The 19,266-nt window shown below is 43.5% G+C and overlaps 1 protein-coding gene across 1 annotated transcript in view; it reads left to right on the top strand.

Moving 5' to 3' along the window:
* The window catches only part of gch1 (GTP cyclohydrolase 1), a 66,279-nt gene that overhangs the window by 18,640 nt on the left and 28,373 nt on the right, over nucleotides 1-19,266 (top strand). The gene's annotated exons all lie outside the window — the stretch shown is intronic.

The following is a 19,266-nucleotide window of genomic DNA, read 5'->3' as shown; positions in this document are numbered from 1 at the left end:
CCTTCCCTCTGTCATAAAGTCAGAATTGGGAATGTTCGCTGATGATTCCACAATGTTCTGTACTGTTTGCAACTCCTCAGATACTGAAGCAGTCACTGTTCATATAAAGTAAGACCTGGACAATATCCAGGCTTGGGCTGATAAGCAGCAAGTAACATTTGGGCCACCCAAGTGCCAGGCAATGACCATCTCCAACAAGATAGAGTCTAACCAGCTCACCTTGACATTCAATGGCATTACCATTGCTGAATTCCCCACTATCAACATCCTGGGGGTTGCCCTTGACCAGAAACTGGACTAACCATATAAATACTGTGGCTACAAAAGCAGGTCAAATGCTAGGAATTCTGTGGCGAGTATTCCACCACGTGACTCCCCAAAGCCTGTGCACCACCTACAAGGCACTGGTCAGGTGTGTGATGGAATACTCTCCACTTGCCTGGATGAGTGCAGCTCCAACAACACTTGAGAAGTTCGACACCAACCAGAACAAAGCAGCCTGCTTCATCTCTCCCCCACCCCCACCCAAATCCTCTACCTTAAACATTCACTCCCACCACCACCGAAGCGCAGCAGCAGTGTGTACCATTATACAAGATGCACTGCAGCAACTCACCGAGGCTCCTTCGACAGCACCTTTCAAACCCGCGACCTCTGGCATTAGAAGGACGAGGGCAGCAGATACATAAGAACATCGCCACCTGCAAGTTTCCATCCAAGCCACACACCATCCTGACTTGGAAATATATCGCTGTTCTTTCACTGTCGCTGGGTCAAAAGGTTGGCAACCCTGACCCCCCCCCCCCCCCCCTCCCCGCACCGGGCCCCACTAACAGCACTGTGGGTGTACCTACACCACATGGACTGCAGCAGTTCAAGAAGGGGGCTCAACATACCTTCTCGAGGGCAATTGATGATGGGCAACAAATGCTGGCTTAGCACACCCACATCCCATGAAAGAAATTTTAAAATAATTGTCATCAGGATGGATTCTCTATTTAATGCACACTAAGGTTGCATTAATTATAAGTAATTGGAAGCCAGAACGTGGATAGGAGTATGTCAAAAATACAGTGTTAAGTAAGCACACTTAAGCCATGCACTAACAATACTATCAGTAAAATATTTCAAAACATTGTGATTATAGCTACAAACCTGTGTGCTCTTTTTGAAATGCAACCTATAAAGCCTACAAATGAAGTGCAGGCGTTTTGTTCTTAACAACAAAGAGATGTGCACTTTGGTTTCTATGATTACAGCCATAGATCATGGATTGCAGACAGGAAATTAACATCCTACTGCGCTGCTTTGATGTTCTGAGCAACAAATGGTTATGTATTAGTTATCACAAAATGGAAGGGGAGAACAATTTTCATATTTTGTTGGTGAATAGACATCCAAATATATTAAATATGAATTGTCTGAAAACATTGACAATTGCCAGATCAGATAATTGAATATTGCAGATTTTAACCATTGGTTGTAACCTTTATTAGGGAAAATGATCACGCTCTTGTTCTCAGTTTTAGTCTTCCTCAAGTATTCTGGGGAACAGGAAGCTTTGCTTAAACGGTCTTTTAGTTTAATATGGGAGTCTCAATTTAACGTTTGGTATAGCTTTAAAATATCAAGGCATTTAACGTAGTCTCTTACAACTAAATTAAAATAAATACATTTAATATCCGATTAAACCACATGTAGGTTTTGTGGCTTTTCTGCCACTATTCTTTCTCCCCAGCTATATTGCCCCTCTTTAGGTTATAAGTACAATATGCCACTGTCTGATTGAAGGGACAGGCAACTGGATATTGTGCTTAATTTTTGGGGAGTGGGGTGGGGATGTTCTGAACAGCACCCTGGTTGAAATAAATATTTAAAATGTGCTTGATTTATGTTTAGACGCATCCTTGTTTATTGGAGCTGATTTAATTTAATCTCCAATTGGTTGTGAATCCACCAGTTTCCTTGTGTACTGTGTTTTTTTGACTTCGACATTATGGAACTATTAAGAGGAAATCTATAAAGATTCTTGTTGTAAAGGTTGTTTGGTGTTTCACGGAGAGGCCTGGACGCTTGTATGGTTGCCATTTATTGGTAACCCATAACTGTCTACATATCCAAGGCACTGCCATGCATGGGTGCTGTCTCCATGCTGGCTCCATCCAGACTCTACTCCACAGACAATCTACTCTCATGTGACTCTCTACATCATACTGAGGGTGATACTGTTCTCCAGTCCCACATGAACTCTAACTCTGCTGAACACCCTTATCCTACAATTCTCATTAAAATCACTGAAAATGGATACAATTCAGCCATAAAAATCTGACAAAGAATAATTCGTGTCTAGAATAAAACTAGGTATAGTACCTTTGTGTGGTTATACCTTTCGAATGTTATTCAGTAAGGTAGGTTTATTCCCACATTTATTCCTACCTTTTAACTTGCCTATCTAAAACAGAAATTTTCAAATTTTTGGGACACCTTGCAATAATTGATATACTTCTGAGTTCTGATTTAATGATTAATATACTCTGTAGGAAATCATAGAAACATAGAAAATAGGAGCAGGAGTAGGCCATTCAGCCCTTCGAGCCTGCTCTGCCATTCATTATGATCATGGCTGATCATCCGACTCAATAGCCTGCTCCCGCTTTCTCCCCATATCCTTTGATCCCTTTCGCCCCAAGAGCGATATCTAACTCCTTCTTGAAAACATACAATGTTTTGTTCTCAACTACTTTCTGTGGCAGCGAATTCCACAGGCTCACCACTCTCTAGGTGAAGAAATTTCTCCTCATCTCAGTCCTAAATGGTCTACCTCATATCCTCAGTCTGTGACCCCTTGTTCTGGACTCCCCCACCATCGGCAACATCCTTCCTGCATCTACCCTGTCTAGGCTTGTTAGAATTTTATAGGTTTCTTTGAGATCCCCTCCCATTCTTCTGAACTCCAGCAAATATAATCCATAACCGACTCAATCTCCCCTCATATGTCAGTCCCGCCATCCCAGGAATCAGTCTGGTAAACCTTCGCTGCGCTCCCTCTATAGCAAGAACATCCTTCCTCAGATAAGGAGACCAAAACTGCACACAATATTCCAGGTGTGGTTTCTCCAAGGCCCTGTATAATTGCAGCAAGACATCCCTGCTTCTGTGCTCGAATCCTCTCGCTATGAAGGCCAACATACCATTTGCCTTCTTTACCGCCTGCTGCACCTGCATGCTTACCTTCAGCGACTGGTGTACGAGGACACCCAGGTCTCGTTGCACATTCCCCCCTCCCAATTTATAGCCATTCAGATAATAATCTGCCTTCCTGTTTTTGCTACCAGAGTGGATAGCCTTACATTTATCCACATTATACTGCATCTGCCATGCATTTGCCCACTCACTCAGCTTGTCCAAATCACACTGAAGCATCTCTACATCCTCCTCACAGCTCACCCTCCCACCCAGCTTTGTGTCATCTGCAAATTTGGAGATATATTTAGTTCCCTCATCTAACTCATTAATATATATTGTGAATAGCTGGGGTCCCAGCACCGATCCCTGCAGTACCCCACTAGTCACTGCCTGCCATTCGGAAAAAGACCCGTTTATTCCTACTCTTTGTTTCCTGTCTGCCAACCAGTTTTCTATCCATCTCAATACACTACCCCCAACCCCATGCACTTTAATTTTACATGCTAATCTCTTATGTGGGACTTTGTCGAAAGCCTTCTGAAAGTCCAAATAAACCACATCCACTGGCTCCCCCTCATCAACTCTACTAGTTAGATCCTCGAAAAATTCCAGTAGATTTGTCAAGCATGATTTTCCTTTCATAAATCCATGCTGACTCTGTCCTATTCTGCCACTGTTTTCCACGTGCTCAGCTATTAAATCTTTTATAATGGACTCTAGAATTTTCCCCACTACCGATGTCAGGCTGACAGGTCTATAAATCCCTGCTTTTTCTCTGCCTCCCTTTTTAAGTAGTGGGGTTACATTAGCTACCCTCCAATCTGTAAGAACTGTTCCAGGGTCTATAGAATCTTGGAAGATGACCACCAATGCATCCACTATTTCTAGGACCACTTCCTTAAGTACTCTGGAATATAGATTATCAGGCCCTGGGGATTTATCGGCCTTCAATCCCATCAATTTCTCCAACACCATTTCCCTTCTAATACTGATTTCTTTCAGTTCCTCCCTCTCCTTAAACCTTGTGTCCCCCAACATTTCTGGTATGTTATTTGTGTCCTCCTTTGTGAAGACAGAACCAAAGTATGTATTTAGTTGGTCAGCCATTTCTTTGTTCCCCATTATAAATTCCCCTGTTTCTGACTGTAAGGGACCTACATTTATCTTCACCAATTTTTTTCTCTTCACATACGTATAGAAACTTTTACAGTCCCCGCTTTTATGTTCCCCGCAAGCTTACTCTCGCACTCTATTTTCCCCTTCTTAATCCCCTGGTCCTCCTTTGCTGAATTCTAAAGTGCTCCCAATCCTCAGGTCTGTTGTTTTTCTCTGGCCAATTTGTATGCCTCTTCCTTGGATCTAATACTATCTCTAATTTCCCTTGTAAGCCATGGTTTGGCCACCTTTCCTATTTTACTTCTGCGCCAGACAGGAATAAACAATTGTTGCAGTTCATCCATGCGCTCTTTGAACGTTTGCCATTGTCTATCCACTGTCACCCCTTTAAGTAATGTTTCCCGATCCATCATAGCCAACTCGTGCCTCATACCAGCATAGGTTCCTTTATTAAGATTCAGGACCCTAGTCTCAGAATCAACTACATCACTCTCCATCTTGAATAATCCTATCATATTATGGTCGCTCATCCCCAAGGATGAGCGACAACTAGATTGCCAATTATTCCTTTCTCATTACACAATACCCAGTCTAGGATGGCCTGTTCTCTAGTTGGTTCCTCAACGTATTGGTCCAGAAAACTATCCTGTATACACTCCAGGAATTCCTCCTCTACGGTATTGTTACTAATCTGACTTGTCCAATCTATATGCAGATTAAAGTCACCCATAACTACAGATGTTCCTTTATTGCATGCATCTCTAATTTCCTGTTTAATGACATTCCCAACATCACCACCACAGTTTGGGGGTCTATATACAACCCACACTAATGTTTTTTGCCCCTTAATGTTTCTCAGCTCTACCCATACAGATTCCACATCGTCGGAGCTAATATCTTTCCTCACTATTGCGTTAATTTCCTCTTTAATCAGCAATGCAACTCCACCGCCTTTTCCTTTTTGTCTGTGCTTCCTAAATACTGAATACCCCTGGATGTTCAGTTCTCATCCCTGGTCACCCTGCAGCCATATCTCCATAATCCCGACTATATCATACCTCTTTACATTTATTTGCGCGGTTAATTCATCCACTTTATTGCAAATGCTCCTCGTGTTAAGGCACAAAGCCTTAAGACTTGTCTTTTTAACATTACTTGTCCCGTTTCCACTGTTTTTCACTGAGATCCTGTTTGATTCTTGCCCTTGATTTCTCTGCCTATCACTTTTTTCTTATTCCCCTTCCTGTTTTTTGTTCTTGTTCTTGATTCCCCCTCCTCTGACTCCTTGCATAGGTTCCCATCCCCCTGCCATTTTAGTTTAAACCCTCCCCAACCACTCTAGCAAATATTCTCCCCAGGACATTTTCAGTCCCGGTGTAACCCATCCAGCTGGTACTGGTCCCACCTTCCCCAGAACCGGTCCCAATGTCCCAGGAATCTGAAACCCTCGCCCTCACACCATCCCTTCAGCCACGTATTCATCCGATATATCCTGCTATTTCTACTCTGACTGACTAGCACGTGGCACTGGTAGTAACCCTGAGATCACTACCTTTTGAGGTCCTACTTTTCAACTTACTTCCTAACTCCCTATATTCTGCTTTTAGGACCTCATCCCTTTTTTTTACCTGTGTCGTTTGTACCAATGTGTACCACGACCACTGGCTGTTCACCCTCCCCCTTCAGAATGTCCTGTAGCTGCTCTGAGACATCCTTGACCCTAGCTCCAGGGAGGCAACATATCATCCTGGAGTCTCATTTGCGGCCACAGAAACGCCTATCTATTCCCCTTACAATTGAATCCCCTATAACTATTGCATTCCCACACTTTTTACTCCTCTCCTGTGCAGCAGAGCCAACCATGGTGCAACGAAGGTGGCTGTTGCTGCTTTCCCCTGAGAGGCCCAACATCTCCAAAGCGATATACTGTTTTGAAAGGGAATAGTCACAGGAGATTCCTGCACTGCCTGCCTAGTCCTCTTGCTCTGCCTGGTGGTCACCCATTCCCTTTCTGCCTGTGGACTCTTAGCATGCGGTGTGACCACCTCTCTATACATGCTATCCACAATACTCTCCACCTCGTGGATGCTCCACAGTGTCCCCAGCCGCCGCTCCAGCTCAGAAACCCAAGCTTCCAGGAGCTGCAGCTGGAGACGCTTCCCGCACACATGCCAGCCCCGGGCACTGGAAATGTTCCCGGCTTCCCACATAGAGCAGGAGGAGCACACCACGGTTTTGAGCTCTCCTGCCATGACTTATCCCTTTAAATTAAATTAAATCTTTTGGAAGATACTTAATATCAAATAATATCAATTACTCTAGGTCCCTTCTTCCCTGCTCCTTCTTGTTACAGAATATAGCCCTTACAAATGAGGAACCACAAAATAAGACCTTAAAACCTGTAAGTGATAAAAGTAGTAAATACTTGCTCGACCGTACTCACAGTACTCAAAGGATCACCTCGTTCCCTCCTCACCACCTCCCTCAGTCACCAAGCTCCAACTTAAGCTCTCTACTGCAGCCCAAAGCAGCACTCCAGTGCAAATCCTATCCTAACTTACTGAAGGATAATGCCAGTTAACCATAGGGAACTGTATTCATTAGCAAATCATCAAGTATGGAAAACTAATGCTAAAAACAGAAAATGCTGGAAATACTCAACCGTAGAAACCGTGGAGAGAGAGATGGTTAACATTTCAGCTCAATAGTCTTTTGTCAAAACTGGAAAATGCGATAGATGTAATGGGTTTTAAGCAAGTACAGTGGAGGGGAAAGCAGTGGGGGAGAAGATAAAGGGAGGAAAGAACAAAAGGGGACGTCTCTGATCGAGTAGAAGGAGGAAGTGCTTAAATGCGGAGGAATAATGATGCAAAGCATAAGGAGTTGATAATGGAAGAAGTAAAGAAACAAAATACAGGTCTAGAGGAGCAGTAAATGGCAACACCAGAACCATTCCCAGCATCTGCTGTGCGAGAAAATGGGAATAGTGTTTATGATCTGAAATTGTTGAACTCATTGAGTCTGGAAGGCTGTAGAATGCCGAATCAAAAGTTGAGGTGCTGTTCCGTGAGCTTCCGTTAAGTGTCTCTAGAACAATGTAGGAGGCAGAGTTCAGAGCAGCAGTGGGATGGTAATTAAAATAGCAAGCAACCAGATGCTCAGGAACACACTTGCAGACTGAATGGATGTATTCAGCAAAGTGATCACCCAATCTGCATTTGGTCTTCCCAATGTGGAGAGAACTATGTGGTGAGCAGTGAACATGGTATGCCAGATTGAAAGAAATACAAGTAGAGAGTGTGGTTTCACCTGTACAAGCGATACCCATGTCCTCCTTCGGCAGTCTCTCGGGGTCAAGGATGACTTGCTTCCGTACTAAAAATGAGTTCTCAGGTTTTGCTGCAGCCTCAAACAATCCCTGGCCCAAGTCCCAACGGGCAATAAGTTGATGATCCTCAGTGACTTCAACACGAGAGTTGGGAAGGACACAGACTCTGGGGAGATGTAATTGGCAGAGAGCGGGTAGGGAAATCCAAAACCAACGGTACCCTGCTCCTGAGAAGAGGCCGAGAACGCGGCCTTGTCATAACCAACACATTGTTCCATCAGAAAGACAAGTACAAGGCCTCATGACAACACCCTCACTCTAAGCACTGGTACCTGCTCGACTACGTCACTTTCTGAGCAAGGGACCGCACGGACATGTGTATCACCTGTACCACTGATGACTGCTGGATGGACCACTGCCTAAATCACTCTGTCATCAGCATCAATGTAGCCCCAAAGCAGCGACGGCAACAGAAACAATGCCGCAGGAAAATCAACACTGAGGCACTCAAGGACCCTGATAAGAGAGCCCTATTCAGCAGCGCCTCACTACCAACCTGACAATTCCCGGTGATGCAGAGATGCAGAGTGTCCACTGCGCCTGGTCTGCCCTCAAGGCCTCCTCCATCAGCACCTACAAAGTGACGCTTGGTCACTTGACCAAGCAACACCAAGAATGGTTCGATGAGAACGACCAGGAGATCCAGGAACTGATGAGCCGCAAGCACAAGACATTTCTGAACCTGAAGCAGCAACCCAACTCGTGAGCAAGAAAGCAGCTCTAGATTGCTGAAGGCTGAGGTCTGGCAAAAAAAACCATGACCTAAAGAACAGATGGTGGGTGGAGAAAGCACAGGAGATCCAACAGTTAACGACAACCATGACATGCGAGGTTTCTTTAGCACAGTCAAGACCACCTAAGGCCCGAGCACCCAAGGCCCCACTCCTCTGCTGGGCAAGAACAGAGAGATGCTCATCAAGGACAGAGAGGCAGCCAGTGCCTGCTGGAAGGAGCACTTTGAAGATCATCTTAACAGAGACTCTGTCTTCAACGTGAGTGTCTTCGACTCCATCCTGCAGCATGTTACCCACCACCATCTCAGCACAACCCCAACCCGGCATGTTAGAAAAGACCATTCAACAGCTAAAGAGCAACACGGCATCAGGTGGAGATGGAATCCCTGCCGATGCACTAAAGAACGGCAGAGAAGCACTATTGGCGTGAATACATGGCCTCATCTCCCTTATCTGGAAGGAGGAGAGCATGTCAGGAGATCTCAGAGATGCCGTACCCATGACCATCTTCAAGAAAGTGACAAGTCCGTCTGCACTAACTATAAAAGAATCTCCCTGCTGTCAGCCACAGGGAAGGTCATTGCAAGAATCCCCCTCAATCGCCTTCTCCCTGTGGCTGAAGAGCTCCTCCCAGAACCGCAATGCGGATTCCGCCCACTAAGGAGCAGAACGAACGTAATCTTCACTGTGCAGCAACTGCAAGAGAAATGCAGGGAACAGCACCAACCCTTGTACGTGGCCTTCTTTGACCTCACAAAAGCCTTCGACACTGTCAACCGCAAAGAATTATGGAGCATCCTCCTCTGTTTTGGCTGCCCCCAAAAGTTTATCACCATCCTCCGCCTGCTCCACGATGACATGCAAGTCATGACTGTGACCAACGGATCCACCACAGACCCAACCCACATTTGGAACGGGTCAAGCAAGGCTGTGTCATTGCACTGACTCTCTTAATCTTCCTTGCTGCAATGCTCCATCTCACCCTTGGAACAAACAGGAACCTGTTCAACCTCCGCTCCCTGCAGGCCAGATTCATGGCTGTCCAATCCTCTGTCATTGAGCTACAGTATGTAGACGATGATTGCGACTGCGCACACTCGGAGGCTGAGCTCCAAGCCATCACCAACACCTTCACTGAGGAATATGAGATCATGGGCCTTACACTAAACACCCTTAAGACAAAGGTCCTCTGCCAACCTGCCCCCTCTACACCACACTGCCCCCTGGTTATCAAAATCCACAATGAGGCCTTGGACAACGTGGACCACTGTTTGTACCTTGGAAGCCTACTGTCAACAAGGGCAGACAGACATCGACAATGAGGTTCAACACCTCCATCAGTGCCCTTTGGCTGCCTGAGGAAGAGAATGTTTGAAGACCAGGACCTCAAACCTGGCACAAAACTCGGTCTATAGGACAGTCGTGATACCCACCCTCCTATATGGCTCAGAGACATGGCCTATGTACAGCAGGCACCTCAAAACTCTGGGGAAGTACCACCAGCGCTGCCTCCACAAGATCCTGTAAATCCATTGGCAGGATAGGCGCATCAACGTCAGTGTTCTCACTCAGGTCAACACCACAGCATCAAAGCATTGACCATGCTCGATCAGCTCCTCTGGGCGGGCCACATCGTTTGCATGCCTGACATGAGACTCCCGAAACAAGCGCTCTACTCGGAGCTTCAACACGGCAAGCAAGCCCCAGGAGGGCAGAGGAATTGTTTCAAGGACACCTGCAAAGCCCCCTTGAAAAAGTGCAACACCCCCACGGACATCTGGGAATCCCTGGCCCAAGACTGCATGAAGTGGAGGGACAGCATCCGGGATGAAGCTGAACACCTTGAGTCTCATTGCCAAGGTCTAGCTGAAGCCAAGTGTTGACAGTAGCATGTGGCAACCCGGGCACTCCCCCCACCCGTTCCCCCAACCACCCTCTGCCCCACCTGTGACAGAGACTGTAGGTCGCGCATTAGACTCTTCAGCCACTTGACAACTCATTTTAGCGTGGAAGCAAGTCATCCTCAACCCCGAGGGACTGCCTAAGAAGGAGGACATGGGTATCCACAGATACTACCTGACCTGAGCATTTTCAGCATTTTCTGTTTGCATTTCAGAGTCCCAGCATCTACAGTATTTTGCTTTAAAAAACTGGTGAGATGGGCTGAAATTTAGCAACTCTTCATGGATCCAATGTGCCTAGAATCGATTTCAGAACCGATGATTGATCAAGGTGAAAAACCGAAGAGTAGAGCTCCTACTGGATTGAAGCCTGAAAGCTACTTGTATCCAAAACCACACTCAGCAGTTTTTGTTTCAAGTAACTGCCAACCAATTAATGTGCAGAAGCCAAACTAGTGAAATTTTCTGGTGTAATAATTGCTGTGTCACTGGCACCCAACAATAGGTCTATTCAGGAACGCATGCCTCCTGTGCCAGCATTTAGAAAGAATGCACCCTGATGGATGACCTTTGGTCAGTTAGAAAAAGATAAACTTAAGGAAGAAATCCAGTTTCTGCGATGGACAAATTTTCAATTGTCATGGCATCAGGCCATGTGTCCCTATTTTTACAATGAGACATCTTACTCTGAGACTGCCTGGGTTACCATTCAGCTCCTTACATGGACTACAAAGAAGTACTTTATATATTGGCTACATTAAAAAACAAATGGCAAAAACTACTCGACATAAAAATTCATTTAGAATGAGTAATGGTATGTCCTGCTCAGTCAACAAATTATGCTTCTCCAATAAGACCTTCAGGTCCCTGTCAACCAAGTGATCATGATCCCTTCTGTGGACCCAGCTCTGACTGAAACGGTAACTGAATATTTGTCCATCTTTGTAACAAATAGGATAGCTCACTTCACTGTAAGAAAAGTAAGTAATAGAAGAAACATGAAATACTGTACTGGATCACTAAGTGAATTTTCATATTTTCAAATATCATATTTGAAAAGATTTTCAAAATCTTTGTTCAAACCCCTGAAGCCCAACTCAGAGTTTACTTAAGATATGTTTGGAAATAATAGTTGAGAAATTCTCAACTTAAGTGATTTCTCATTCTGGGAGAAAGACGATGGAACAGAACTGAAACTGGGTTGGAGCTTCACCTGGCTCCAAAAGTCCAAAACACAGGCTGACTAGTATTGCCTGTAGTAGGCACAGTGCTATTTATGGTGCCACTTTCAATTTGATCAGAAGTGGTGAAAGTATCCAAAACTATGAATGGGTTACAGCTGTACCAAAATAAACTTAAAGGAGAAGCCAGTAAAGATGTTTGTGTTTGTTATTTAAAAACAACTAGCCCGTAGTATGATACATTCTAGTTTGATGATTTTAAACATGACCTAAAATATGATGCTTTTGCGCTCTAACTAAGACTTGGCAGTCTTAAGAAATTTTCTGATCATGTCATTCAGTAGTTGATACGTCAATCACTGATACACATTCATGCTTTATGACTATATAAAGACCATACAAATGTCATTATCTGAGTAATGTTAGAACTTCACATTATTATTAAGCATCATCAACTTTTATTCGGCCAGCTCTTTTAACATGAAACCAAGTTTCCAAGACATTTCCCTGTCAGACCTATGGAAAAACGATGCTGAAGCAAGAATGAAATTTAGGAAGGAAGATCAAGAACTTGGTCAAAGAGGTGGATTTTGAGAGAGTTTTTAAAACGAGGAGGAAGCGAATTGGAGACAGTGGGACCAAGGCAGCTGGAGGCTCTGCTACAAATGGCGTGCAAAGACAGGAGCATGCAAAAGATTAGAACCAGAGGAATGGAGAGTAGAGTGATAGATGGTTGGAGATTTCACTGAGGTAGGGTAGAGCAATGCATTGGAGAGATTTGAAACTGAGGAAGAGGTTATTAAATTGTGTCCTGATTGCTGTGGGAGAACCATAACCGAAAATCCTGAATGACCCTCCAATGAACAAATTACTGACGAGATTCCACTTGTTGTAGCCTTTACTTTAACACAACAGAATCCACTTAAATTAAATATGAATTAACAGGCAAATTGCAGTTGGTACAAAATAAAAATTCCACATGGAATAGCAGGTACTATCTCACTAGATTACAAGTGTTTGTGTCACTCCTCGCACAAATGGGGAACCGTGTGCATTATCATAGTCTCTCCGGAATATAGGATTTTTCACTTTTCTCACTCGATGGATTTGGTCCTCGTGTCACCGGCAACAGTAGCTCCAATACATCCGAGTCCCCTGGAGGCAGTCTTCACCCAAACAGCATTTTCCCATAGAACCTCCTTAGCTAGGTTTATTTGGGCACCTTTACGCAAACTTTTATTCTCATTGTGCTTTGTTCGGCCAATGGAAAATCTGCAACCTCAAATTTTGTTTCAAAAACTTAAAGCACCTTCATTCGCACACACGTATGCACAGTTTTGCTCCAGAAAGGGGCTGATTTCTTTCACTATCATGCTGCTGCCCATGATTAATTATGTTAATAATTAATAATAATAAGATTCCCCAGAGAGACTTTTATCTGACTCCTTTAATAAACCTTGTTAAACGGTCTGGTTGACTCTAGCAAAACTGAAGCATAGATGCAGAATTGTCGAATTCACAACCTCTCTAACCCTGGCTTCAGCTTTCTGTACTGTTTAACTGAATTAAACACGCACTGGTCCTTGTAAATGTGCCCTCTCTTCTCTCTGCTGCAGCTCTCTTTTGTTCTTTACAGCAGTAGCCTCTGTCTATCTTCTCTGTGTCTAGCTACACAGCCTTTTTGTATCCTAACCCTTCCAGATGGGACTTCCAGTTGAACTGGTGCCAGCGGAGCCAGTTGTCAATTGGGAAATGAAGTCCAGTTCACCTACTGGGATGAGAGAGTTACCAGTTGCATTGGTGATATTACCTACTGAACAGGTTCCAGTCGAGAATTCAGATCGATTATATTGCTGGCTTCACTTGTTCCTGGCTCAAATGAGAACCTACTCATGGATATCAATCAACTGAGAGTTTTTGATTTATTTGAAAGGAAATTTAATTCACCTACTCCATTTTGCTCATTTAGTTACATAATTAATTATGGGCAGCAGCATGATAATGAAAGAAATCAGCCCCTTTCTGGAACAAAACTGTGCGTACGTGTGTGCGAATGAAGGTGCTTTAAGTTTTTGAAACAAAATTTGAGGTTGCAGATTTTGCATTTGGCCGAACAAAGCGCAATGAGAATAAAAGTTTGCGTAAAGGTGCCCAAATGTTATTGTGAAAACCGAAATAATGCAGAAAAACGTGTGCTTAAATGTATGAATGCCACCACAAATTTACATTCATAATTGACATTGGGCTTTCTGCTTTTTATTTAAATCCTGGATCTTCCTGGTTAAGCAATTGTTGAGCTTCGTGACCTCTTTTGAGACAACCTCCTCATTCAACTCCTTCGTGTGGAGGTGATGGGTGAAACATGCTGCAAATATAGTTAGGGAGAAAAGAGGAAAAAATAAGCTATGCTTTGTTGAAACCATTAAAGTCACAACTAGTAGAAAAGGGACATCCATGACAATGAGAGAGATTTTTAAAAATACCAGATCAGAAACATGGAACATCTACTGGAAAAAGTGAATACAATTTAAAATAAAAACTGTTTGTAAGTTTTTACCTTTGGCAGCTTTCAGCTTCCTCAGTGAGAGCAGAGTTTTTGCCATGGGAGGAGTACCATTGGTGTTTATGAACAGGGGGCACACTCTCCCACAGGTGGAGCTGGCCCTGAGCATAGTGGACCCCCAGGTGGCAATAGCCAGGGACTTGACAAATGAAGGTTTCATCCTCTGGCTGTTAATAGAGTTCTGCTGATGCTCAGAAATCTCGATTTCCTCCACCTGGAAGGGAATCAAGGACATATCAGTATCCTGCATATAAGATTTGGAAATGATACAGATTCTACATGAAATACAGATGATACCATGATTGGAATAACTGAAAAACTTGTCTTTTGTCAAGTCAAACGTTCCAATCAACATCTGTCACATGATCCATCACTTTTAAAGGTGCTCTTATGTAAACCACCACTGATTTTCATATATTTGGAAAATTGTGAGAATGAATACCTTCCTATTAATTGGAGTGTACAGTTGCTCCACATGCACACTTGTTTCCCCAACTGCGATGATTGTTGCGGGGGCTTCACTTTGCATGGGCCTGGGCAGTGTTGTTTTACCAAGAGATATCGTCCTGGGCTGCATTGTCAAATTGAGAGGTTGATGTGGTCCTCAAGTTGCAACAAGCAAAAGAAATAGTCTATCATTCTTATTTCAGAGGTTTGGAGAACATTTGCGCAGCCCCAATAGATTTATCATCTTTTTCCAACCATAGTGAATTTGCAGTACATGAGATGGGGCATGTAGCATAAAAATTGCAGCTGTTGGTACTGCTTCCAGGTCACATGGACTGGTATTTATTATTAGCCAATGGGATGTTGGCTTTGCTGGTTGGGACAGCATTCATTGCCTATCCCTAACTGCCCTTGAGACCTACAACTACAATTACAGCTTGACCCCTTTACAACTGATGCAAACTCTTAAAAGTCCTTTTCAAACAAACTTAAAAACAATTACTGGTTCCCTTACATTTAATCAAAATTGCAAGTTTTCCTTATTGTACTGCTTCCAAAGGCCATCGCAATTGCAAGTGTTGGTGAGAAGACAATGTAAGTCAACAAGGATGGGAAAATGAGAGAGTGCGAGGCATGATATAGCATGGCAGCTTTCTGTCCCGCAAGATGATAATTTGCACCATGGTGGTCAATACTGTAAGCATTGCCTCGTGTGGCTCAGGAACTCCAATAAATCTGGCATGACAGTCGCGGCAGAATTAGAAAGTGGGCCGAGAAGGTTCACAATTCTCTGGGCCGCCTTCTAGGTCAGCTGAGCTTTTTGTTTCTGCTCACGTCTTCCAAACAGTCAGCCTCCAGAGGTCATGACCATCAGCAACTGTCTCCCAGTTTTCAATGTCGATGTCCGCCACCTTCATATCTCGCTCGTGGGTGCCCTTGTAGCAGAGGTATGGACGCCCAGGAAGCTGTGACCTAGTGGCTAGTTCACCGTACAGAAGGTCTTTGGGTATACAGCCATCACTGATCTGATCAACATGGCCGAAACAGCGCAGATGTCAGCTTAGGAATGACTGTATGCATAAAGAATTGGCATGCTTTGGGACCTCTGAGTTGGTGACCGTGCCCTGCCAAGAGATGCTGACGATATACCTGAGACAGTGAAGATGCAAACTGTTCAGCCTTTTCTCCTTCCTAACATATGTTGTCCAGATGTCTCCACTGTAGAGGTTGCGCTGAGGATGCAGGTCTGGTAGGATTGCAGTTGGGTGTTCAGTCAGGTTGCTTTGTTCCACACACTTACTCAGCTTGGACATAACAAATGCAGCTTTTGTGTGTTGAGTTCAACATCAAGTGACAGATTGCTGGTGATTATGAAGCCCAGATAAGTGAAACTATCAACAACTTCCAGTCTCTTGTTAATGCTGATAGTATGGTGGTTTGACAACATCCTGGACCATGACATTTATCTTCCTAATGCTGATGGTCAAACCAAATTCTTTACGGGCACGAGAGAGTCAACATAGAGCAGCTCTCTGATGAGGACTTGGTGTATCATTGTCTTGAATCTCATGTGAGCCACTTTCTGTCAGTTCTGGCATGTAAGTAGTTGACCTGAAGGCATATGACAGCAGAAAAAAGAAGAATATGCCAATAAATGTCAGTGGCAGAACACAATTCTGTTTGACCCCATTGTGGATGTCAAAGGGGTTCTGATGTTGCTCTGTCATAGCTGACCTTACCCATCATGCTGTCATGGAAAGGGAAAATCACATTCAGCAACTTCGGCAGGCAGCCAATTTTCTCTGGCAACTAGACCACCTCTCTCAAATGGTTGGATGCCTTGGTGGATTGATGAAGGTGATATATTGTGGTCTCCTTTTTTCGTGCCAGCTCTCTCTTGTAGCTGCTGAACTGAGAAGATCAGGATAGAAGCAAAACAAATTTGGATGTTGGGAGTTAATGGGGAATGGCATACAAGGCTAGCTGGTGAAATCCAGACTGAAACTGATGAAGTCATGAGGCGAAAATAGGAGTGGAGGTGAGTAGTCTTGTCAAGGTGGAAAAAGCATGTCTGACTGTGAAGGGGCCTGAATCCTGGCTCAACTTTTAATGGAGTGTAAGTAACCAAGGGTGCAAAGAGTCTGATTCAACCTCGGACAGTGGTGGGGGAAGGGGATGGAATCAATGGCAAGAAAGTGGAGTTTGTGGCAGGAGCCATAAATGATGGCTTCAATCCTCCCGAAGTTAAGCTGGAGAAAGTCAAGACTTATTCAAGATTGGTTGTCACTTCAGTGCAACACTAAAGGAATGCTGCATGTTTTGGAGGTTCTATCTTTTGGATCAGATATAAAAGCTAATACCTTCTCAGGTGGAAATGAATGATCTCATGACACTTCAAAAAATAGCAGGGACTTTCATTTCTAACCAACATTTATCCATCAACAAACCACACCAGAATAGATTATCTGATCATTTGTCTCATTTGCAGTTCTTGGGACCTTATGTGCAAATTGTCTCCCATAGTTCCCTACATTAGAACAGTGATTACACTTCAATAGGTATTTCATTGGCTGTGAAGTACTTTACAAGGTTTTGAGGCCATGAAATGCATCATTTATGTTCAGGTTTGCTCCTTCTTTCTTACAATCTGACAACACAAACATAGATGATGCAGAAGTAGAGAAAGGTATCATTGTACATGTGAAAGCTGACCCAGAGGAGCAGTGTGCGGATAAGGAGATGGCCTGGCATAAATCCACAGGGAACTCTAGAAGTGACTATACAGGGGTAGGGTCAGGGTAGCCAGTTAAGCATGACCCAAGACTCTGCATAAATATGGATACGTACAAGTGGAACCATGCAAGGAGATTTCGACTGAGACAAACAGTGGTCAATAAGAGTTAAAGAATGGCATGGTCAATTGTGTCAAACATGCCACAAGAGATATGGAGGATGAGGCAGAGGCCAATACACCATGGTCACATATGCAGAAAATGTTGATAATATTTTGGTTTGAGCTGGTTTCTATTGCAAGATGGGAGGAATCCAGTTTGACAGAATTTCAATATGGAGGGTATCTTTTCTGGGCATGCTTGAGAGGAAAGCTTAATAAAATGGTTTGAAAGGTTAATCAATGTATGAGCAAAAGAAATTGGAGCACTAGTGGTCCATTTGGCTTCTTAAGCCTGCTCCACCATTTAATAACATCATGGCTGATCTTCGATCTCTGGTGCATCATCCTGCATTATCCCTATATCCCTTCACTCCCTTAGTCTCCAAAAACCTGTTGGCCTCTGATTTGTTTCTACACAATGGTGGAGCAACCACAGACTTCTGGGATAGAGAATTCCATTTTTCTAAACTCTAGGGAATATATATGTTGTCTATTCACTCTCTCAACACTGGACAATTTCCTCAACCCAGGGTTGAGTCTAGTGACCTCCCTTCCTTAGATATAAAGACAAAAACTAGGCACAGTACCCCAGGTGTGTTCTCACCAAGGCCCTATAAAATTGAAGTAAGACTTTTTAATTCTTATTACACTAACATGCTATTTATTTTCCTAACTGCTTGCTAGACCTGTATCTTTCTGTGATTCTGAAATGATAACACCCAAGTCCTTCTGAATACCAACCTCTCCCAATCTCTCACTATTTAGAAGACATGCTGCTTTTCTATTTTTCCTACCAAAGTGGATAATTTCACACTTTTTTCCACATTATATTCCATCTGCCATATTCTTGACCACTTAATCTGTTTAAATCGTTTTGCAGCTTCTTTGCATCTACTTCGCAGCTTACTTTCACACCTAACTTTGTATTGTCAGTGAACTTGGATACATTACACTCAGCCCCTTTATCTAGTCGTAGATATAGATTGTAATTAGTGGAGGCCCATTTATTTACATCATGCCAATCTGGAAAAAAAACTATTTATTCCTACTGGCTGTCCCTCATAACCCATGCTTCTCCAAGTGAGAATTACATACTATGATCATAAAAGAACCAATCAGACAGGTTTGCTTGAGTTTAACAGAGTCAGAGGCTAGCTTTATTATACTTAAATCGATCTAAGTAGCATCATGCAATACACTCTGACTTTTGCACACACTTGAAGCTCTCTCACTCACACACACACAGATATGCAGACTACAGAGTGGGGAAGGATGGGTTGGCCTAATTAGTGTCCATAAAAAGTAAAACGAATATACAAGGATAAAAGCAAAATACTGCAGATGCTGGAAATCTGAAACAAAAACAAAATTTGCTGGAAAAACTCAGCAGGTCTGACAGCATCTGTAGAGAGGAAAACAGAGTTAACGTTTCAAGTCCGTATGGCTCTTCATCAGAACTAAAGAGGAATATAAATGTGGTGAAATATAAGCTATTTGAGGGGGGTGGGACAGGTGGAGCTGGATAGAGGGACAGTGATAGGTGGAGGCAAAGGAGAGATTGCCAAAGATGTCATAAACAAAAGATCAAAGGGGTGTTGACGGTAGTGATATTAGCTAAAGGATGTGCTAATGGTGACATTAAGGGTAGGAAGCAGGATGAGCAAGTGACAGATGGCCCTAGTAGGGGTGGGGTGGGGGGAAGAGATCGAAATAGGCTAAATGGTGGAGATAAAACAATGGATGGAAATAAATTTTAAAAATAATAGAAATAGGTGGGAAAAGAAAAATACATATATTTAAAAAAATAATAATTATTAGAAAAAAGGGGATCAAAAAGGGGGTGAGGATGGAGGAGAG

The sequence above is a fragment of the Cetorhinus maximus genome, chromosome 18 (genome assembly GCF_964194155.1).
Source record: "Cetorhinus maximus chromosome 18, sCetMax3.hap1.1, whole genome shotgun sequence".
Lineage (NCBI taxonomy): Eukaryota > Metazoa > Chordata > Chondrichthyes > Lamniformes > Cetorhinidae > Cetorhinus > Cetorhinus maximus.
Note: the sequence above shows the minus strand (reverse complement) of the source record. Positions and strands in the feature narration are given on the sequence as shown.